The sequence below is a fragment of the Lissotriton helveticus genome, chromosome 1_1, assembly GCF_964261635.1.
Source record: "Lissotriton helveticus chromosome 1_1, aLisHel1.1, whole genome shotgun sequence".
Classification (NCBI taxonomy): domain Eukaryota; kingdom Metazoa; phylum Chordata; class Amphibia; order Caudata; family Salamandridae; genus Lissotriton; species Lissotriton helveticus.
The window spans coordinates 216561878-216584286 of record NC_136057.1 but is presented as its reverse complement, the minus strand read 5'-3'; the positions used below and the strand labels follow the sequence as shown (position 1 = coordinate 216584286).

General features: G+C 37.1%; 13 non-coding genes across 13 annotated transcripts; all 13 read right to left on the bottom strand.

Moving 5' to 3' along the window:
- Window positions 1-2626: 2626 nt before the first annotated feature.
- TRNAR-UCU (transfer RNA arginine (anticodon UCU)) lies at window positions 2627-2717 on the bottom strand. Its single transcript is given in 2 exon segments — window positions 2627-2662; window positions 2681-2717. It is a non-coding gene; the product is annotated as a tRNA-Arg (tRNA).
- Window positions 2718-3044: 327 nt separating this feature from the next.
- On the bottom strand, window positions 3045-3117 carry TRNAK-UUU (transfer RNA lysine (anticodon UUU)). Its single transcript has one exon. It is a non-coding gene; the product is annotated as a tRNA-Lys (tRNA).
- Window positions 3118-4631: 1514 nt separating this feature from the next.
- TRNAR-UCU (transfer RNA arginine (anticodon UCU)) lies at window positions 4632-4722 on the bottom strand. Its single transcript is given in 2 exon segments — window positions 4632-4667; window positions 4686-4722. It is a non-coding gene; the product is annotated as a tRNA-Arg (tRNA).
- Window positions 4723-5049: 327 nt separating this feature from the next.
- Window positions 5050-5122, bottom strand: TRNAK-UUU (transfer RNA lysine (anticodon UUU)). The gene has a single exon. It is a non-coding gene; the product is annotated as a tRNA-Lys (tRNA).
- Window positions 5123-6641: 1519 nt separating this feature from the next.
- Window positions 6642-6732, bottom strand: TRNAR-UCU (transfer RNA arginine (anticodon UCU)). The gene is given in 2 exon segments: window positions 6642-6677; window positions 6696-6732. It is a non-coding gene; the product is annotated as a tRNA-Arg (tRNA).
- Window positions 6733-10653: 3921 nt separating this feature from the next.
- Window positions 10654-10744, bottom strand: TRNAR-UCU (transfer RNA arginine (anticodon UCU)). The gene is given in 2 exon segments: window positions 10654-10689; window positions 10708-10744. It is a non-coding gene; the product is annotated as a tRNA-Arg (tRNA).
- A 327-nt stretch (window positions 10745-11071) lies between these two features.
- TRNAK-UUU (transfer RNA lysine (anticodon UUU)) lies at window positions 11072-11144 on the bottom strand. The gene has a single exon. It is a non-coding gene; the product is annotated as a tRNA-Lys (tRNA).
- Window positions 11145-13076: 1932 nt separating this feature from the next.
- TRNAK-UUU (transfer RNA lysine (anticodon UUU)) lies at window positions 13077-13149 on the bottom strand. The gene has a single exon. It is a non-coding gene; the product is annotated as a tRNA-Lys (tRNA).
- A 1932-nt stretch (window positions 13150-15081) lies between these two features.
- TRNAK-UUU (transfer RNA lysine (anticodon UUU)) lies at window positions 15082-15154 on the bottom strand. Its single transcript has one exon. It is a non-coding gene; the product is annotated as a tRNA-Lys (tRNA).
- A 1514-nt stretch (window positions 15155-16668) lies between these two features.
- Window positions 16669-16759, bottom strand: TRNAR-UCU (transfer RNA arginine (anticodon UCU)). The gene is given in 2 exon segments: window positions 16669-16704; window positions 16723-16759. It is a non-coding gene; the product is annotated as a tRNA-Arg (tRNA).
- A 327-nt stretch (window positions 16760-17086) lies between these two features.
- Window positions 17087-17159, bottom strand: TRNAK-UUU (transfer RNA lysine (anticodon UUU)). Its single transcript has one exon. It is a non-coding gene; the product is annotated as a tRNA-Lys (tRNA).
- A 1514-nt stretch (window positions 17160-18673) lies between these two features.
- TRNAR-UCU (transfer RNA arginine (anticodon UCU)) lies at window positions 18674-18764 on the bottom strand. Its single transcript is given in 2 exon segments — window positions 18674-18709; window positions 18728-18764. It is a non-coding gene; the product is annotated as a tRNA-Arg (tRNA).
- Window positions 18765-20677: 1913 nt separating this feature from the next.
- On the bottom strand, window positions 20678-20768 carry TRNAR-UCU (transfer RNA arginine (anticodon UCU)). Its single transcript is given in 2 exon segments — window positions 20678-20713; window positions 20732-20768. It is a non-coding gene; the product is annotated as a tRNA-Arg (tRNA).
- Window positions 20769-22409: the final 1641 nt, after the last annotated feature.

Here is a 22409-nt window from a genome sequence, read left to right as displayed (position 1 = left end):
ATGACTTGATTAAGACTTTTTTGAAACATCTCTAATAGGACTCCCCATTCATTGGATCCTGAAAAGAGTATGCAATTGATATACCTTTTCTTTAACCAAGCCGCCTGAACAGGGACTTGAACCCTGGGCCCTCAGATTAAAAGTCTGATGCTCTCCCGACTGAGCTAACCAGGCTCGGAGAGGTCGCTCCACAAAATGACCTTATCAACATTTGGAAGTGTCCCAACTATCACTACGTTTCTTAAGATGGTTGCCGGTATTAAGTACTGAATACGCGGAATATAATAATGAATTGGTACTTCAAGCATTTGAAATCTCTTTAGTAAATTTAACCCTATTGTAAGTCCTGAAATTGCTACTATCTCATTTTTTTTGCTGACTTAGAATTCATATGTTTTTATTGACATCGTAAAATTAAGGAAGGGCCCAAAATCTTACTTCTGAGTAAATTACATTTTCATAAGTACAGCTGCCAATTTCCTCTTCTGCAAAGATTGCGTAACTTGAATAGTATCTATTTAAAATAGACTTCCTTACACTGCCCTTTTTGGTGAAGCAGAAGCATGCATGCACTGTTTATTACTCTTTTAAACAGTTATGAAATAAATAGGGATAAAACTGACTCTGGTGGGATTCGAACCCACAACCTTTGAATATCTTTTTTACATTCACCTAGAAGTCCAATGTGCTATCCATTACGCCACAGAGCCAACACGCTCTGATGAGGTGCAGAGATATTCTGAAATGAAATAATGTTGATCAGCTTTATAAAGTTCATTTGATACTATAACCATGGATTTATTTTGAATATTGAATTGGGGAAATTATATTCACCGTCTCAAAGTTACATGATACCTTAGGTAAATCTACGTACGACTTAAGTTTAGTCAAATGGCACATGATATATGAGGCAGATGTGCATTTCACAACTCCATGAAAGACGTTTTTGCAATTTTAGTAATGGAATATCTTATTCGTCATGCAGGGGAACACAAAAAGAGCATCCAATTAGAGTAATTTTTCTTGAAAGGATGCAACTGCCTGAACAGGGACTTGAACCCTGGACCCTCAGATTAAAAGTCTGATGCTCTATCGACTGAGCTATCCAGGCTCTGCTATACTCTGTCTTAAAATCAGCTAAACAAATGTGGACGTACACTGACCTACACTCTGTGTATTAATATGGTTACATATATTAGCAATCAAATTTGTAGAGTTTAATAACAAATTGATGTTTTAACCCCTTCCATGCTCATGACGAGCTCAGCTTGTCGTGCAGTACACTTGTCGTGTGCTTATGACGAGCTGAGCTCGTCATGAACAATGGATTTACAGATCATTCAGCACAGGAGGAAAATCTCCTGTAGCATTGAAGGTGTTAAGCATTTGAAATTTCAGCAGCACACGTAATCCATTTTAAATCCTGAAATTTGGACTATCTCATTTTCGGCTGACTTAGAAATCATGTGTCTAAAATGACATTGTGAAATCAATAAAGTGCCAAATACTATTACTACCTACTAAATTACATTTTCAGCAGTATCTTTGGGAATTTCCTCTTGGGCATAGATTATGCAATGTTTTCAAAGCAAACAGTCTCTGTTTAAGTAGACTTTCTTTCACTGCCATTTTGGTAAATGTTTCTGGTGATGCAGACGCAGGCATTGCTTGTTACTGTTTCAATTAGTTATAAAATAAGAGGAGGGATAAAATTGACCCAGCTGGTGTTTGAACACAAAGCCTTTGAATGCTTTTGCTACATTCGTCTAGGACTCCAAGCCGCTATCCATTGCACTAGAGATCCGACCTGATTCAACACGGTGATCAGAGATTCACAAATAAAAAGATGACCTATCAGCTGTTGACCAACTTTATCAAGTTAATCGGACACTACCTTACATTTTGAACATTAAATTGGGTAAAAGATAATCAACAAACTACATGATACAGTTTGGGTAAGTCTTCTTAACCCTTGTCAAAGAATGTAGAAGACAGCTGGGTATGTAATGTCTTGATTAAGACTTTTTTGAAACATCTCTAATAGGACTCCCCATTCATTGGATCCTGAAAAGAGTATGCAATTGATTTACCTTTTCTTTAACCAAGCCGCCTGAACAGGGTCTTCAACCCTGGGCCCTCAGATTAAAAGTCTGATGCTCTCCCGACTGAGCTATCCAGGCTCGGAGAGGTCGCTCCACAAAATGACCTTATCAACATTTGGAAGTGTCCCAACTATCACTACGTTTCTTAAGATGGTTGCCGGTATTAAGTACTGAATACGCGGAATATAATAATGAATTGGTACTTCAAGCATTTGAAATCTCTTCAGTAAATTTAACCTTATTGTAAGTCCTGAAATTGCTACTATCTCATTTTTTTTTGCTGACTTAGATTTCATATGTTTTTATTGACATTGTAAAATTAAGGAAGGGCCCAAAATCTTACTTCTGAGTAAATTACATTTTCATAAGTACAGCTGCCAATTTCCTCTTCTGCAAAGATTGCGTAACTTGAATAGTATCTATTTAAAATAGACTTCCTTTCACTGCCCTTTTTGGTGAAGCAGAAGCATGCATGCACTGTTTATTACTCTTTTAAACAGTTATGAAATAAATAGGGATAAAACTGACTCTGGTGGGATTCGAACCCACAACCTTTGAATATCTTTTTTACATTCACCTAGAAGTCCAATGCGCTATCCATTGCGCCACAGAGCCAATACGCTCTGATGAGGTGCAGAGATATTCTGAAATGAAATAATGTTGATCAGCTTTATAAAGTTCATTTGATACTATAACCATGGATTTATTTTGAATATTGAATTGGGGAAATTATATTCACCGTCTCAAGTTACATGATACCTTAGGTAAATCTACGTACGACTTAAGTTTAGTCAAATGGCACATGATATATGAGGCAGATGTGCATTTCACAACTCCATGAAAGACGTTTTTGCAATTTTAGTAATGGAATATCTTATTCGTCATGCAGGGGAACACAAAAAGAGAATCCAATTAGAGTAATTTTTCTTTAAAGGAAGCACCCGCCTGAACAGGGACTTGAACCCTGGACCCTCAGATTAAAAGTCTGATGCTCTACCGACTGAGCTATCCAGGCTCTGCTATACTCTGTCTTAAAATCAGCTAAACAAATGTGGACGTACACTGACCTACACTCTGTGTATTAATATGGTTACATATATTAGCAATCAAATTTGTAGAGTTTAATAACAAATTGATGTTTTAACCCCTTCCATGCTCATGACGAGCTCAGCTCGTCGTGCAGTACACTTGTCGTGTGCTTATGACGAGCTGAGCTCGTCATGAACAATGGATTTACAGATCATTCAGCACAGGAGGAAAATCTCCTGTAGCATTGAAGGTGTTAAGCATTTGAAATTTCAGCAGCACACGTAATCCATTTTAAATCCTGAAATTTGGACTATCTCATTTTCGGCTGACTTAGAAATCATGTGTCTAAAATGACATTGTGAAATCAATAAAGTGCCAAATACTATTACTACCTACTAAATTACATTTTCAGCAGTATCTTTGGGAATTTCCTCTTGGGCATAGATTATGCAATGTTTTCAAAGCAAACAGTCTCTGTTTAAGTAGACTTTCTTTCACTGCCATTATGGTAAATGTTTCTGGTGATGCAGACGCAGGCATTGCTTGTTACTGTTTCAATTAGTTATAAAATAAGAGGAGGGATAAAATTGACCCAGCTGGTGTTTGAACACAAAGCCTTTGAATGCTTTTGCTACATTCGTCTAGGACTCCAAGCCGCTATCCATTGCACTAGAGATCCGACCTGATTCAACACGGTGATCAGAGATTCACAAATAAAAAGATGACCTATCAGCTGTTGACCAACTTTATCAAGTTAATCGGACACTACCTTACATTTTGAACATTGAATTGGGTAAAAGATAATCAACAAACTACATGATACAGTTTGGGTAAGTCTTCTTAACCCTTGTCAAAGAATGTAGAAGACAGATGGGTATGTAATGACTTGATTAAGACTTTTTTGAAACATCTCTAATAGGACTCCCCATTCATTGGATCCTGAAAAGAGTATGCAATTGATATACCTTTTCTTTAACCAAGCCGCCTGAACAGGGACTTGAACCCTGGGCCCTCAGATTAAAAGTCTGATGCTCTCCCGACTGTGCTATCCAGGCTCGGAGAGGTCGCTCCACAAAATGACCTTATCAACATTTGGAAGTGTCCCAACTATCACTACGTTTCTTAAGATGGTTGCCGGTATTAAGTACTGAATACGCGGAATATAATAATGAATTGGTACTTCAAGCATTTGAAATCTCTTCAGTAAATTTAACCTTATTGTAAGTCCTGAAATTGCTACTATCTCATTTTTTTTGCTGACTTAGAATTCATATGTTTTTATTGACATTGTAAAATTAAGGAAGGGCCCAAAATCTTACTTCTGAGTAAATTACATTTTCATAAGTACAGCTGCCAATTTCCTCTTCTGCAAAGATTGCGTAACTTGAATAGTATCTATTTAAAATAGACTTCCTTTCACTGCCCTTTTTGGTGAAGCAGAAGCATGCATGCACTGTTTATTACTCTTTTAAACAGTTATGAAATAAATAGGGATAAAACTGACTCTGGTGGGATTCGAACCCACAACCTTTGAATATCTTTTTTACATTCACCTAGAAGTCCAATGCGCTATCCATTGCGCCACAGAGCCAATACGCTCTGATGAGGTGCAGAGATATTCTGAAATGAAATAATGTTGATCAGCTTTATAAAGTTCATTTGATACTATAACCATGGATTTATTTTGAATATTGAATTGGGGAAATTATATTCACCGTCTCAAGTTACATGATACCTTAGGTAAATCTACGTACGACTTAAGTTTAGTCAAATGGCACATGATATATGAGGCAGATGTGCATTTCACAACTCCATGAAAGACGTTTTTGCAATTTTAGTAATGGAATATCTTATTCGTCATGCAGGGGAACACAAAAAGAGCATCCAATTAGAGTAATTTTTCTTTAAAGGAAGCACCCGCCTGAACAGGGACTTGAACCCCGGACCCTCAGATTAAAAGTCTGATGCTCTACCGACTGAGCTATCCAGGCTCTGCTATACTCTGTCTTAAAATCAGCTAAACAAATGTGGACGTACACTGACCTACACTCTGTGTATTAATATGGTAACATATATTAGCAATCAAATTTGTAGAGTTTAATAACAAATTGATGTTTTAACCCCTTCCATGCTCATGACGAGCTCATCTCGTCATGCAGTACACTTGTCGTGTGCTTATGACGAGCTGAGCTCGTCATGAACAATGGATTTACAGATCATTCAGCACAGGAGGAAAATCTCCTGTAGCATTGAAGGTGTTAAGCATTTGAAATTTCAGCAGCACACGTAATCCATTTTAAATCCTGAAATTTGGACTATCTCATTTTCGGCTGACTTAGAAATCATGTGTCTAAAATGACATTGTGAAATCAATAAAGTGCCAAATACTATTACTACCTACTAAATTACATTTTCAGCAGTATCTTTGGGAATTTCCTCTTGGGCATAGATTATGCAATGTTTTCAAAGCAAACAGTCTCTGTTTAAGTAGACTTTCTTTCACTGCCATGTTGGTAAATGTTTCTGGTGATGCAGACGCAGGCATTGCTTGTTACTGTTTCAATTAGTTATAAAATAAGAGGAGGGATAAAATTGACCCAGCTGGTGTTTGAACACAAAGCCTTTGAATACTTTTGCTACATTCGTCTAGGACTCCAAGCCGCTATCCATTTCACTAGAGATCCGACCTGATTCAACACGCTGATCAGAGATTCACAAATAAAAAGATGACCTATCAGCTGTTGACCAACTTTATCAAGTTAATCGGACACTACCTTACATTTTGAACATTGAATTGGGTAAAAGATAATCAACATGTCAAACTACATGATACAGTTTGGGTAAGTCTTCTTAACCCTTGTCAAAGAATGTAGAAGACAGATGGGTATGTAATGACTTGATTAAGACGTTTTTGAAACATCTCTAATAGGACTCCCCATTCATTGGATCCTGAAAAGAGTATACAATTGATATACCTTTTCTTTAACCAAGCCGCCTGAACAGGGACTTGAACCCTGGGCCCTCAGATTAAAAGTCTGATGCTCTCCCGACTGAGCTATCCAGGCTCGGAGAGGTCGCTCCACAAAATGACCTTATCAACATTTGGAAGTGTCCCAACTATCACTACGTTTCTTAAGATGGTTGCCGGTATTAAGTACTGAATACGCGGAATATAATAATGAATTGGTACTTCAAGCATTTGAAATCTCTTCAGTAAATTTAACCTTATTGTAAGTCCTGAAATTCCTACTATCTCATTTTTTTTGCTGACTTAGAATTCATATGTTTTTATTGATATTGTAAAATTAAGGAAGGGCCCAAAATCTTACTTCTGAGTAAATTACATTTTCATAAGTACAGCTGCCAATTTCCTCTTCTGCAAAGATTGCGTAACTTGAATAGTATCTATTTAAAATAGACTTCCTTTCACTGCCCTTTTTGGTGAAGCAGAAGCATGCATGCACTGTTTATTACTCTTTTAAACAGTTATGAAATAAATAGGGATAAAAGTGACTCTGGTGGGATTCGAACCCACAACCTTTAAATATTTTTTTTACATTCACCTAGAAGTCCAATGCGCTATCCATTGCGCCACAGAGCCAATACACTCTGAAGAGGTGCAGAGATATTCTGAAATGAAATAATGTTGATCAGCTTTATAAAGTTAATTTGATACTATAACCATGGATTTATTTTGAATATTGAATTGGGGAAATTATATTCACCGTCTCAAGTTACATGATACCTTAGGTAAATCTACGTACGACTTAAGTTTAGTCAAATGGCACATGATATATGAGGCAGATGTGCATTTCACAACTCCATGAAAGACGTTTTTGCAATTTTAGTAATGGAATATCTTATTCGTCATGCAGGGGAACACAAAAAGAGCATCCAATTAGAGTAATTTCTCTTTAAAGGAAGCAACCGTCTGAACAGGGACTTGAACCCTGGACCCTCAGATTAAAAGTCTGATGCTCTACCGACTGAGCTATCCAGGCTCTGCTATACTCTGTCTTAAAATCAGCTAAACAAATGTGGACGTACACTGACCTACACTCTGTGTATTAATATGGTTACATATATTAGCAATCAAATTTGTAGAGTTTAATAACAAATTGATGTTTTAACCCCTTCCATGCTCATGACGAGCTCAGCTCGTCGTGCAGTACACTTGTCGTGTGCTTATGACGAGCTGAGCTCGTCATGAACAATGGATTTACAGATCATTCAGCACAGGAGGAAAATCTCCTGTAGCATTGAAGGTGTTAAGCATTTGAAATTTCAGCAGCACACGTAATCCATTTTAAATCCTGAAATTTGTACTATCTCATTTTCGGCTGACTTATTAATCATGTGTCTAAAATGACATTGTGAAATCAATAAAGTGCCCAATACTATTACTACCTACTAAATTACATTTTCAGCAGTATCTTTGGGAATTTCCTCTTGGGCATAGATTATGCAATGTTTTCAAAGCAAACAGTCTCTGTTTAAGTAGACTTTCTTTCACTGCCATGTTGGTAAATGTTTCTGGTGATGCAGACGCAGGCATTGCTTGTTACTGTTTCAATTAGTTATAAAATAAGAGGAGGGATAAAATTGACCCAGCTGGTGTTTGAACACAAAGCCTTTGAATGCTTTTGCTACATTCGTCTAGGACTCCAAGCCGCTATCCATTGCACTAGAGATCCGACCTGATTCAACACGGTGATCAGAGATTCACAAATAAAAAGATGACCTATCAGCTGTTGACCAACTTTATCAAGTTAATCGGACACTACCTTACATTTTGAACATTGAATTGGGTAAAAGATAATCAACAAACTACATGATACAGTTTGGGTAAGTCTTCTTAACCCTTGTCAAAGAATGTAGAAGACAGATGGGTATGTAATGACTTGATTAAGACTTTTTTGAAACATCTCTAATAGGACTCCCCATTCATTGGATCCTGAAAAGAGTATGCAATTGATATACCTTTTCTTTAACCAAGCCGCCTGAACAGGGACTTGAACCCTGGGCCCTCAGATTAAAAGTCTGATGCTCTCCCGACTGAGCTAACCAGGCTCGGAGAGGTCGCTCCACAAAATGACCTTATCAACATTTGGAAGTGTCCCAACTATCACTACGTTTCTTAAGATGGTTGCCGGTATTAAGTACTGAATACGCGGAATATAATAATGAATTGGTACTTCAAGCATTTGAAATCTCTTTAGTAAATTTAACCCTATTGTAAGTCCTGAAATTGCTACTATCTCATTTTTTTTGCTGACTTAGAATTCATATGTTTTTATTGACATCGTAAAATTAAGGAAGGGCCCAAAATTTTACTTCTGAGTAAATTACATTTTCATAAGTACAGCTGCCAATTTCCTCTTCTGCAAAGATTGCGTAACTTGAATAGTATCTATTTAAAATAGACTTCCTTACACTGCCCTTTTTGGTGAAGCAGAAGCATGCATGCACTGTTTATTACTCTTTTAAACAGTTATGAAATAAATAGGGATAAAACTGACTCTGGTGGGATTCGAACCCACAACCTTTGAATATCTTTTTTACATTCACCTAGAAGTCCAATGTGCTATCCATTACGCCACAGAGCCAACACGCTCTGATGAGGTGCAGAGATATTCTGAAATGAAATAATGTTGATCAGCTTTATAAAGTTCATTTGATACTATAACCATGGATTTATTTTGAATATTGAATTGGGGAAATTATATTCACCGTCTCAAAGTTACATGATACCTTAGGTAAATCTACGTACGACTTAAGTTTAGTCAAATGGCACATGATATATGAGGCAGATGTGCATTTCACAACTCCATGAAAGACGTTTTTGCAATTTTAGTAATGGAATATCTTATTCGTCATGCAGGGGAACACAAAAAGAGCATCCAATTAGAGTAATTTTTCTTGAAAGGATGCAACTGCCTGAACAGGGACTTGAACCCTGGACCCTCAGATTAAAAGTCTGATGCTCTATCGACTGAGCTATCCAGGCTCTGCTATACTCTGTCTTAAAATCAGCTAAACAAATGTGGACGTACACTGACCTACACTCTGTGTATTAATATGGTTACATATATTAGCAATCAAATTTGTAGAGTTTAATAACAAATTGATGTTTTAACCCCTTCCATGCTCATGACGAGCTCAGCTTGTCGTGCAGTACACTTGTCGTGTGCTTATGACGAGCTGAGCTCGTCATGAACAATGGATTTACAGATCATTCAGCACAGGAGGAAAATCTCCTGTAGCATTGAAGGTGTTAAGCATTTGAAATTTCAGCAGCACACGTAATCCATTTTAAATCCTGAAATTTGGACTATCTCATTTTCGGCTGACTTAGAAATCATGTGTCTAAAATGACATTGTGAAATCAATAAAGTGCCAAATACTATTACTACCTACTAAATTACATTTTCAGCAGTATCTTTGGGAATTTCCTCTTGGGCATAGATTATGCAATGTTTTCAAAGCAAACAGTCTCTGTTTAAGTAGACTTTCTTTCACTGCCATTTTGGTAAATGTTTCTGGTGATGCAGACGCAGGCATTGCTTGTTACTGTTTCAATTAGTTATAAAATAAGAGGAGGGATAAAATTGACCCAGCTGGTGTTTGAACACAAAGCCTTTGAATGCTTTTGCTACATTCGTCTAGGACTCCAAGCCGCTATCCATTGCACTAGAGATCCGACCTGATTCAACACGGTGATCAGAGATTCACAAATAAAAAGATGACCTATCAGCTGTTGACCAACTTTATCAAGTTAATCGGACACTACCTTACATTTTGAACATTAAATTGGGTAAAAGATAATCAACAAACTACATGATACAGTTTGGGTAAGTCTTCTTAACCCTTGTCAAAGAATGTAGAAGACAGCTGGGTATGTAATGTCTTGATTAAGACTTTTTTGAAACATCTCTAATAGGACTCCCCATTCATTGGATCCTGAAAAGAGTATGCAATTGATATACCTTTTCTTTAACCAAGCCGCCTGAACAGGGTCTTGAACCCTGGGCCCTCAGATTAAAAGTCTGATGCTCTCCCGACTGAGCTATCCAGGCTCGGAGAGGTCGCTCCACAAAATGACCTTATCAACATTTGGAAGTGTCCCAACTATCACTACGTTTCTTAAGATGGTTGCCGGTATTAAGTACTGAATACGCGGAATATAATAATGAATTGGTACTTCAAGCATTTGAAATCTCTTCAGTAAATTTAACCTTATTGTAAGTCCTGAAATTGCTACTATCTCATTTTTTTTTGCTGACTTAGATTTCATATGTTTTTATTGACATTGTAAAATTAAGGAAGGGCCCAAAATCTTACTTCTGAGTAAATTACATTTTCATAAGTACAGCTGCCAATTTCCTCTTCTGCAAAGATTGCGTAACTTGAATAGTATCTATTTAAAATAGACTTCCTTTCACTGCCCTTTTTGGTGAAGCAGAAGCATGCATGCACTGTTTATTACTCTTTTAAACAGTTATGAAATAAATAGGGATAAAACTGACTCTGGTGGGATTCGAACCCACAACCTTTGAATATCTTTTTTACATTCACCTAGAAGTCCAATGCGCTATCCATTGCGCCACAGAGCCAATACGCTCTGATGAGGTGCAGAGATATTCTGAAATGAAATAATGTTGATCAGCTTTATAAAGTTCATTTGATACTATAACCATGGATTTATTTTGAATATTGAATTGGGGAAATTATATTCACCGTCTCAAGTTACATGATACCTTAGGTAAATCTACGTACGACTTAAGTTTAGTCAAATGGCACATGATATATGAGGCAGATGTGCATTTCACAACTCCATGAAAGACGTTTTTGCAATTTTAGTAATGGAATATCTTATTCGTCATGCAGGGGAACACAAAAAGAGAATCCAATTAGAGTAATTTTTCTTTAAAGGAAGCACCCGCCTGAACAGGGACTTGAACCCTGGACCCTCAGATTAAAAGTCTGATGCTCTACCGACTGAGCTATCCAGGCTCTGCTATACTCTGTCTTAAAATCAGCTAAACAAATGTGGACGTACACTGACCTACACTCTGTGTATTAATATGGTTACATATATTAGCAATCAAATTTGTAGAGTTTAATAACAAATTGATGTTTTAACCCCTTCCATGCTCATGACGAGCTCAGCTCGTCGTGCAGTACACTTGTCGTGTGCTTATGACGAGCTGAGCTCGTCATGAACAATGGATTTACAGATCATTCAGCACAGGAGGAAAATCTCCTGTAGCATTGAAGGTGTTAAGCATTTGAAATTTCAGCAGCACACGTAATCCATTTTAAATCCTGAAATTTGGACTATCTCATTTTCGGCTGACTTAGAAATCATGTGTCTAAAATGACATTGTGAAATCAATAAAGTGCCAAATACTATTACTACCTACTAAATTACATTTTCAGCAGTATCTTTGGGAATTTCCTCTTGGGCATAGATTATGCAATGTTTTCAAAGCAAACAGTCTCTGTTTAAGTAGACTTTCTTTCACTGCCATTTTGGTAAATGTTTCTGGTGATGCAGACGCAGGCATTGCTTGTTACTGTTTCAATTAGTTATAAAATAAGAGGAGGGATAAAATTGACCCAGCTGGTGTTTGAACACAAAGCCTTTGAATGCTTTTGCTACATTCGTCTAGGACTCCAAGCCGCTATCCATTGCACTAGAGATCCGACCTGATTCAACACGGTGATCAGAGATTCACAAATAAAAAGATGACCTATCAGCTGTTGACCAACTTTATCAAGTTAATCGGACACTACCTTACATTTTGAACATTGAATTGGGTAAAAGATAATCAACAAACTACATGATACAGTTTGGGTAAGTCTTCTTAACCCTTGTCAAAGAATGTAGAAGACAGATGGGTATGTAATGACTTGATTAAGACTTTTTTGAAACATCTATAATAGGACTCCCCATTCATTGGATCCTGAAAAGAGTATGCAATTGATATACCTTTTCTTTAACCAAGCCGCCTGAACAGGGTCTTGAACCCTGGGCCCTCAGATTAAAAGTCTGATGCTCTCCCGACTGAGCTATCCAGGCTCGGAGAGGGCGTTCCACAAAATGACCTTATCAACATTTGGAAGTGTCCCAACTATCACTACGTTTCTTAAGATGGTTGCCGGTATTAAGTACTGAATACGCGGAATATAATAATGAATTGGTACTTCAAGCATTTGAAATCTCTTCAGTAAATTTAACCTTATTGTAAGTCCTGAAATTCCTACTATCTCATTTTTTTTGCTGACTTAGAATTCATATGTTTTTATTGATATTGTAAAATTAAGGAAGGGCCCAAAATCTTACTTCTGAGTAAATTACATTTTCATAAGTACAGCTGCCAATTTCCTCTTCTGCAAAGATTGCGTAACTTGAATAGTATCTATTTAAAATAGACTTCCTTTCACTGCCCTTTTTGGTGAAGCAGAAGCATGCATGCACTGTTTATTACTCTTTTAAACAGTTATGAAATAAATAGGGATAAAAGTGACTCTGGTGGGATTCGAACCCACAACCTTTAAATATTTTTTTTACATTCACCTAGAAGTCCAATGCACTATCCATTGCGCCACAGAGCCAATACACTCTGAAGAGGTGCAGAGATATTCTGAAATGAAATAATGTTGATCAGCTTTATAAAGTTCATTTGATACTATAACCATGGATTTATTTTGAATATTGAATTGGGGAAATTATATTCACCGTCTCAAGTTACATGATACCTTAGGTAAATCTACGTACGACTTAAGTTTAGTCAAATGGCACATGATATATGAGGCAGATGTGCATTTCACAACTCCATGAAAGACGTTTTTGCAATTTTAGTAATGGAATATCTTATTCGTCATGCAGGGGAACACAAAAAGAGCATCCAATTAGAGTAATTTCTCTTTAAAGGAAGCAACCGCCTGAACAGGGACTTGAACCCTGGACCCTCAGATTAAAAGTCTGATGCTCTACCGACTGAGCTATCCAGGCTCTGCTATACTCTGTCTTAAAATCAGCTAAACAAATGTGGACGTACACTGACCTACACTCTGTGTATTAATATGGTTACATATATTAGCAATCAAATTTGTAGAGTTTAATAACAAATTGATGTTTTAACCCCTTCCATGCTCATGACGAGCTCAGCTCGTCGTGCAGTACACTTGTCGTGTGCTTATGACGAGCTGAGCTCGTCATGAACAATGGATTTACAGATCATTCAGCACAGGAGGAAAATCTCCTGTAGCATTGAAGGTGTTAAGCATTTGAAATTTCAGCAGCACACGTAATCCATTTTAAATCCTGAAATTTGTACTATCTCATTTTCGGCTGACTTAGAAATCATGTGTCTAAAATGACATTGTGAAATCAATAAAGTGCCAAATACTATTACTACCTACTAAATTACATTTTCAGCAGTATCTTTGGGAATTTCCTCTTGGGCATAGATTATGCAATGTTTTCAAAGCAAACAGTCTCTGTTTAAGTAGACTTTCTTTCACTGCCATGTTGGTAAATGTTTCTGGTGATACAGACGCAGGCATTGCTTGTTACTGTTTCAATTAGTTATAAAATAAGAGGAGGGATAAAATTGACCCAGCTGGTGTTTGAACACAAAGCCTTTGAATGCTTTTGCTACATTCGTCCAGGACTCCAAGCCGCTATCCATTGCACTAGAGATCCGACCTGATTCAACACGGTGATCAGAGATTCACAAATAAAAAGATGACCTATCAGCTGTTGACCAACTTTATCAAGTTAATCGGACACTACCTTACATTTTGAACATTGAATTGGGTAAAAGATAATCAACAAACTACATGATACAGTTTGGGTAAGTCTTCTTAACCCTTGTCAAAGAATGTAGAAGACAGATGGGTATGTAATGACTTGATTAAGACTTTTTTGAAACATCTCTAATAGGACTCCCCATTCATTGGATCCTGAAAAGAGTATGCAATTGATATACCTTTTCTTTAACCAAGCCGCCTGAACAGGGACTTGAACCCTGGGCCCTCAGATTAAAAGTCTGATGCTCTCCTGACTGAGCTATCCAGGCTCGGAGAGGTCGCTCCACAAAATGACCTTATCAACATTTGGAAGTGTCCCAACTATCACTACGTTTCTTAAGATGGTTGCCGGTATTAAGTACTGAATACGCGGAATATAATAATGAATTGGTACTTCAAGCATTTGAAATCTCTTCAGTAAATTTAACCTTATTGTAAGTCCTGAAATTGCTACTATCTCATTTTTTTTGCTGACTTAGATTTCATATGTTTTTATTGACATTGTAAAATTAAGGAAGGGCCCAAAATCTTACTTCTGAGTAAATTACATTTTCATAAGTACAGCTGCCAATTTCCTCTTCTGCAAAGATTGCGTAACTTGAATAGTATCTATTTAAAATAGACTTCCTTTCACTGCCCTTTTTGGTGAAGCAGAAGCATGCATGCACTGTTTATTACTCTTTTAAACAGTTATGAAATAAATAGGGATAAAACTGACGCTGGTGGGATTCGAACCCACAACCTTTGAATATCTTTTTTACATTCACCTAGAAGTCCAATGCGCTATCCATTGCGCCACAGAGCCAATACGCTCTGATGAGGTGCAGAGATATTCTGAAATGAAATAATGTTGATCAGCTTTATAAAGTTCATTTGATACTATAACCATGGATTTATTTTGAATATTGAATTGGGGAAATTATATTCACCGTCTCAAGTTACATGATACCTTAGGTAAATCTACGTACGACTTAAGTTTAGTCAAATGGCACATGATATATGAGGCAGATGTGCATTTCACAACTCCATGAAAGACGTTTTTGCAATTTTAGTAATGGAGTATCTTATTCGTCATGCAGGGGAACACAAAAAGAGCATCCAATTAGAGTAATTTTTCTTTAAAGGAAGCACCCGCCTGAACAGGGACTTGAACCCTGGACCCTCAGATTAAAAGTCTGATGCTCTACCGACTGAGCTATCCAGGCTCTGCTATACTCTGTCTTAAAATCAGCTAAACAAATGTGGACGTACACTGACCTACACTCTGTGTATTAATATGGTTACATATATTAGCAATCAAATTTGTAGAGTTTAATAACAAATTGATGTTTTAACCCCTTCCATGCTCATGACGAGCTCAGCTCGTCGTGCAGTACACTTGTCGTGTGCTTATGACGAGCTGAGCTCGTCATGAACAATGGATTTACAGATCATTCAGCACAGGAGGAAAATCTCCTGTAGCATTGAAGGTGTTAAGCATTTGAAATTTCAGCAGCACACGTAATCCATTTTAAATCCTGAAATTTGGACTATCTCATTTTCGGCTGACTTAGAAATCATGTGTCTAAAATGACATTGTGAAATCAATAAAGTGCCAAATACTATTACTACCTACTAAATTACATTTTCAGCAGTATCTTTGGGAATTTCCTCTTGGGCATAGATTATGCAATGTTTTCAAAGCAAACAGTCTCTGTTTAAGTAGACTTTCTTTCACTGCCATGTTGGTAAATGTTTCTGGTGATGCAGACGCAGGCATTGCTTGTTACTGTTTCAATTAGTTATAAAATAAGAGGAGGGATAAAATTGACCCAGCTGGTGTTTGAACACAAAGCCTTTGAATGCTTTTGCTACATTCGTCTAGGACTCCAAGCCGCTATCCATTGCACTAGAGATCCGACCTGATTCAACACGGTGATCAGAGATTCACAAATAAAAAGATGACCTATCAGCTGTTGACCAACTTTATCAAGTTAATTGGACACTACCTTACATTTTGAACATTGAATTGGGTAAAAGATAATCAACAAACTACATGATACAGTTTGGGTAAGTCTTCTTAACCCTTGTCAAAGAATGTAGAAGACAGATGGGTATGTAATGACTTGATTAAGACTTTTTTGAAACATCTCTAATAGGACTCCCCATTCATTGGATCCTGAAAAGAGTATGCAATTGATATACCTTTTCTTTAACCAAGCCGCCTGAACAGGGACTTGAACCCTGGGCCCTCAGATTAAAAGTCTGATGCTCTCCCGACTGAGCTATCCAGGCTCGGAGAGGTCGCTCCACAAAATGACCTTATCAACATTTGGAAGTGTCCCAACTATCACTACGTTTCTTAAGATGGTTGCCGGTATTAAGTACTGAATACGCGGAATATAATAATGAATTGGTACTTCAAGCATTTGAAATCTCTTCAGTAAATTTAACCTTATTGTAAGTCCTGAAATTCCTACTATCTCATTTTTTTTGCTGACTTAGAATTCATATGTTTTTATTGATATTGTAAAATTAAGGAAGGGCCCAAAATCTTACTTCTGAGTAAATTACATTTTCATAAGTACAGCTGCCAATTTCCTCTTCTGCAAAGATTGCGTAACTTGAATAGTATCTATTTAAAATAGACTTCCTTTCACTGCCCTTTTTGGTGAAGCAGAAGCATGCATGCACTGTTTATTACTCTTTTAAACAGTTATGAAATAAATAGGGATAAAACTGACTCTGGTGGGATTCGAACCCACAACCTTTGAATATCTTTTTTACATTCACCTAGAAGTCCAATGCGCTATCCATTGCGCCACAGAGCCAATACGCTCTGATGAGGTGCAGAGATATTCTGAAATGAAATAATGTTGATCAGCTTTATAAAGTTCATTTGATACTATAACCATGGATTTATTTTGAATATTGAATTGGGGAAATTATATTCACCGTCTCAAGTTACATGACACCTTAGGTAAATCTACGTACGACTTAAGTTTAGTCAAATGGCACATGATATATGAGGCAGATGTGCATTTCACAACTCCATGAAAGACGTTTTTGCAATTTTAGTAATGGAATATCTTATTCGTCATGCAGGGGAACACAAAAAGAGCATCCAATTAGAGTAATTTTTCTTTAAAGGAAGCACCCGCCTGAACAGGGACTTGAACCCTGGACCCTCAGATTAAAAGTCTGATGCTCTACCGACTGAGCTATCCAGGCTCTGCTATACTCTGTCTTAAAATCAGCTAAACAAATGTGGACGTACACTGACCTACACTCTGTGTATTAATATGGTTACATATATTAGCAATCAAATTTGTAGAGTTTAATAACAAATTGATGTTTTAACCCCTTCCATGCTCATGACGAGCTCAGCTCGTCGTGCAGTACACTTGTCGTGTGCTTATGACGAGCTGAGCTCGTCATGAACAATGGATTTACAGATCATTCAGCACAGGAGGAAAATCTCCTGTAGCATTGAAGGTGTTAAGCATTTGAAATTTCAGCAGCACACGTAATCCATTTTAAATCCTGAAATTTGGACTATCTCATTTTCGGCTGACTTAGAAATCATGTGTCTAAAATGACATTGTGAAATCAATAAAGTGCCAAATACTATTACTACCTACTAAATTACATTTTCAGCAGTATCTTTGGGAATTTCCTCTTGGGCATAGATTATGCAATGTTTTCAAAGCAAACAGTCTCTGTTTAAGTAGACTTTCTTTCACTGCCATTTTGGTAAATGTTTCTGGTGATGCAGACGCAGGCATTGCTTGTTACTGTTTCAATTAGTTATAAAATAAGAGGAGGGATAAAATTGACCCAGCTGGTGTTTGAACACAAAGCCTTTGAATGCTTTTGCTACATTCGTCTAGGACTCCAAGCCGCTATCCATTGCACTAGAGATCCGACCTGATTCAACACGGTGATCAGAGATTCACAAATAAAAAGATGACCTATCAGCTGTTGACCAACTTTATCAAGTTAATCGGACACTACCTTACATTTTGAACATTGAATTGGGTAAAAGATAATCAACAAACTACATGATACAGTTTGGGTAAGTCTTCTTAACCCTTGTCAAAGAATGTAGAAGACAGATGGGTATGTAATGTCTTTATTAAGACTTTTTTGAAACATCTCTAATAGGACTCCCCATTCATTGGATCCTGAAAAGAGTATGCAATTGATATACCTTTTCTTTAACCAAGCCGCCTGAACAGGGTCTTGAATCCGGGGCCCTCAGATTAAAAGTCTGATGCTCTCCCGACTGAGCTATCCAGGCTCGGAGAGGGCGCTCCACAAAATGACCTTATCAACATTTGGAAGTGTCCCAACTATCACTACGTTTCTTAAGATGGTTGCCGGTATTAAGTACTGAATACGCGGAATATAATAATGAATTGGTACTTCAAGCATTTGAAATCTCTTCAGTAAATTTAACCTTATTGTAAGTCCTGAAATTCCTACTATCTCATTTTTTTTGCTGACTTAGAATTCATATGTTTTTATTGATATTGTAAAATTAAGGAAGGGCCCAAAATCTTACTTCTGAGTAAATTACATTTTCATAAGTACAGCTGCCAATTTCCTCTTCTGCAAAGATTGCGTAACTTGAATAGTATCTATTTAAAATAGACTTCCTTTCACTGCCCTTTTTGGTGAAGCAGAAGCATGCATGCACTGTTTATTACTCTTTTAAACAGTTATGAAATAAATAGGGATAAAAGTGACTCTGGTGGGATTCGAACCCACAACCTTTAAATATTTTTTTTACATTCACCTAGAAGTCCAATGCGCTATCCATTGCGCCACAGAGCCAATACACTCTGAAGAGGTGCAGAGATATTCTGAAATGAAATAATGTTGATCAGCTTTATAAAGTTCATTTGATACTATAACCATGGATTTATTTTGAATATTGAATTGGGGAAATTATATTCACCGTCTCAAGTTACATGATACCTTAGGTAAATCTACGTACGACTTAAGTTTAGTCAAATGGCACATGATATATTAGGCAGATATGCATTTCACAACTCCATGAAAGACGTTTTTGCAATTTTAGTAATGGAATATCTTATTCGTCATGCAGGGGAACACAAAAAGAGCATCCAATTAGAGTAATTTCTCTTTAAAGGAAGCAACCGCCTGAACAGGGACTTGAACCCTGGACCCTCAGATTAAAAGGCTGATGCTCTACCGACTGAGCTATCCAGGCTCTGCTATACTCTGTCTTAAAATCAGCTAAACAAATGTGGACGTACACTGACCTACACTCTGTGTATTAATATGGTTACATATATTAGCAATCAAATTTGTAGAGTTTAATAACAAATTGATGTTTTAACCCCTTCCATGCTCATGACGAGCTCAGCTCGTCGTGCAGTACACTTGTCGTGTGCTTATGACGAGCTGAGCTCGTCATGAACAATGGATTTACAGATCATTCAGCACAGGAGGAAAATCTCCTGTAGCATTGAAGGTGTTAAGCATTTGAAATTTCAGCAGCACACGTAATCCATTTTAAATCCTGAAATTTGGACTATCTCATTTTCGGCTGACTTAGAAATCATGTGTCTAAAATGACATTGTGAAATCAATAAAGTGCCAAATACTATTACTACCTACTAAATTACATTTTCAGCAGTATCTTTGGGAATTTCCTCTTGGGCATAGATTATGCAATGTTTTCAAAGCAACAGTCTCTGTTTAAGTAGACTTTCTTTCACTGCCATTTTGGTAAATGTTTCTGGTGATGCAGACGCAGGCATTGCTTGTTACTGTTTCAATTAGTTATAAAATAAGAGGAGGGATAAAATTGACCCAGCTGGTGTTTGAACACAAAGCCTTTGAATGCTTTTGCTACATTCGTCTAGGACTCCAAGCCGCTATCCATTGCACTAGAGATCCGACCTGATTCAACACGGTGATCAGAGATTCACAAATAAAAAGATGACCTATCAGCTGTTGACCAACTTTATCAAGTTAATCGGACACTACCTTACATTTTGAACATTGAATTGGGTAAAAGATAATCAACAAACTACATGATACAGTTTGGGTAAGTCTTCTTAACCCTTGTCAAAGAATGTAGAAGACAGATGGGTATGTAATGACTTGATTAAGACTTTTTTGAAACATCTCTAATAGGACTCCCCATTCATTGGATCCTGAAAAGAGTATGCAATTGATATACCTTTTCTTTAACCAAGCCGCCTGAACAGGGACTTGAACCCTGGGCCCTCAGATTAAAAGTCTGATGCTCTCCCGACTGAGCTATCCAGGCTCGGAGAGGTCGCTCCACAAAATGACCTTATCAACATTTGGAAGTGTCCCAACTATCACTACATTTCTTAAGATGGTTGCCGGTATTAAGTACTGAATACGCGGAATATAATAATGAATTGGTACTTCAAGCATTTGAAATCTCTTCAGTAAATTTAACCTTATTGTAAGTCCTGAAATTCCTACTATCTCATTTTTTTTGCTGACTTAGAATTCATATGTTTTTATTGATATTGTAAAATTAAGGAAGGGCCCAAAATCTTACTTCTGAGTAAATTACATTTTCATAAGTACAGCTGCCAATTTCCTCTTCTGCAAAGATTGCGTAACTTGAATAGTATCTATTTAAAATAGACTTCCTTTCACTGCCCTTTTTGGTGAAGCAGAAGCATGCATGCACTGTTTATTACTCTTTTCAACAGTTATGAAATAAATAGGGATAAAAGTGACTCTGGTGGGATTCGAACCCACAACCTTTAAATATTTTTTTTACATTCACCTAGAAGTCCAATGCGCTATCCATTGCGCCACAGAGCCAATACACTCTGAAGAGGTGCAGAGATATTCTGAAATGAAATAATGTTGATCAGCTTTATAAAGTTAATTTGATACTATAACCATGGATTTATTTTGAATATTGAATTGGGGAAATTATATTCACCGTCTCAAGTTACATGATACCTTAGGTAAATCTACGTACGACTTAAGTTTAGTCAAATGGCACATGATATATGAGGCAGATGTGCATTTCACAACTCCATGAAAGACGTTTTTGCAATTTTAGTAATGGAATATCTTATTCGTCATGCAGGGGAACACGAAAAGAGCATCCAATTAGAGTAATTTCTCTTTAAAGGAAGCAACCTTCTGAACAGGGACTTGAACCCTGGACCCTCAGATTAAAAGTCTGATGCTCTACCGACTGAGCTATCCAGGCTCTGCTATACTCTGTCTTAAAATCAGCTAAACAAATGTGGACGTACACTGACCTACACTCTGTGTATTAATATGGTTACATATATTAGCAATCAAATTTGTAGAGTTTAATAACAAATTGATGTTTTAACCCCTTCCATGCTCATGACGAGCTCAGCTCGTCGTGCAGTACACTTGTCGTGTGCTTATGACGAGCTGAGCTCGTCATGAACAATGGATTTACAGATCATTCAGCACAGGAGGAAAATCTCCTGTAGCATTGAAGGTGTTAAGCATTTGAAATTTCAGCAGCACACGTAATCCATTTTAAATCCTGAAATTTGTACTATCTCATTTTCGGCTGACTTAGAAATCATGTGTCTAAAATGACATTGTGAAATCAATAAAGTGCCCAATACTATTACTACCTACTAAATTACATTTTCAGCAGTATCTTTGGGAATTTCCTCTTGGGCATAGATTATGCAATGTTTTCAAAGCAAACAGTCTCTGTTTAAGTAGACTTTCTTTCACTGCCATGTTGGTAAATGTTTCTGGTGATGCAGACGCAGGCATTGCTTGTTACTGTTTCAATTAGTTATAAAATAAGAGGAGGGATAAAATTGACCCAGCTGGTGTTTGAACACAAAGCCTTTGAATGCTTTTGCTACATTCGTCTAGGACTCCAAGCCGCTATCCATTGCACTAGAGATCCGACCTGATTCAACACGGTGATCAGAGATTCACAAATAAAAAGATGACCTATCAGCTGTTGACCAACTTTATCAAGTTAATCGGACACTACCTTACATTTTGAACATTGAATTGGGTAAAAGATAATCAACAAACTACATGATACAGTTTGGGTAAGTCTTCTTAACCCTTGTCAAAGAATGTAGAAGACAGATGGGTATGTAATGACTTGATTAAGACTTTTTTGAAACATCTCTAATAGGACTCCCCATTCATTGGATCCTGAAAAGAGTATGCAATTGATATACCTTTTCTTTAACCAAGCCGCCTGAACAGGGACTTGAACCCTGGGCCCTCAGATTAAAAGTCTGATGCTCTCCCGACTGAGCTATCCAGGCTCGGAGAGGTCACTCCACAAAATGACCTTATCAACATTTGGAAGTGTCCCAACTATCACTACGTTTCTTAAGATGGTTGCCGTTATTAAGTACTGAATACGCGGAATATAATAATGAATTGGTACTTCAAGCATTTGAAATCTCTTTAGTAAATTTAACCTTATTGTAAGTC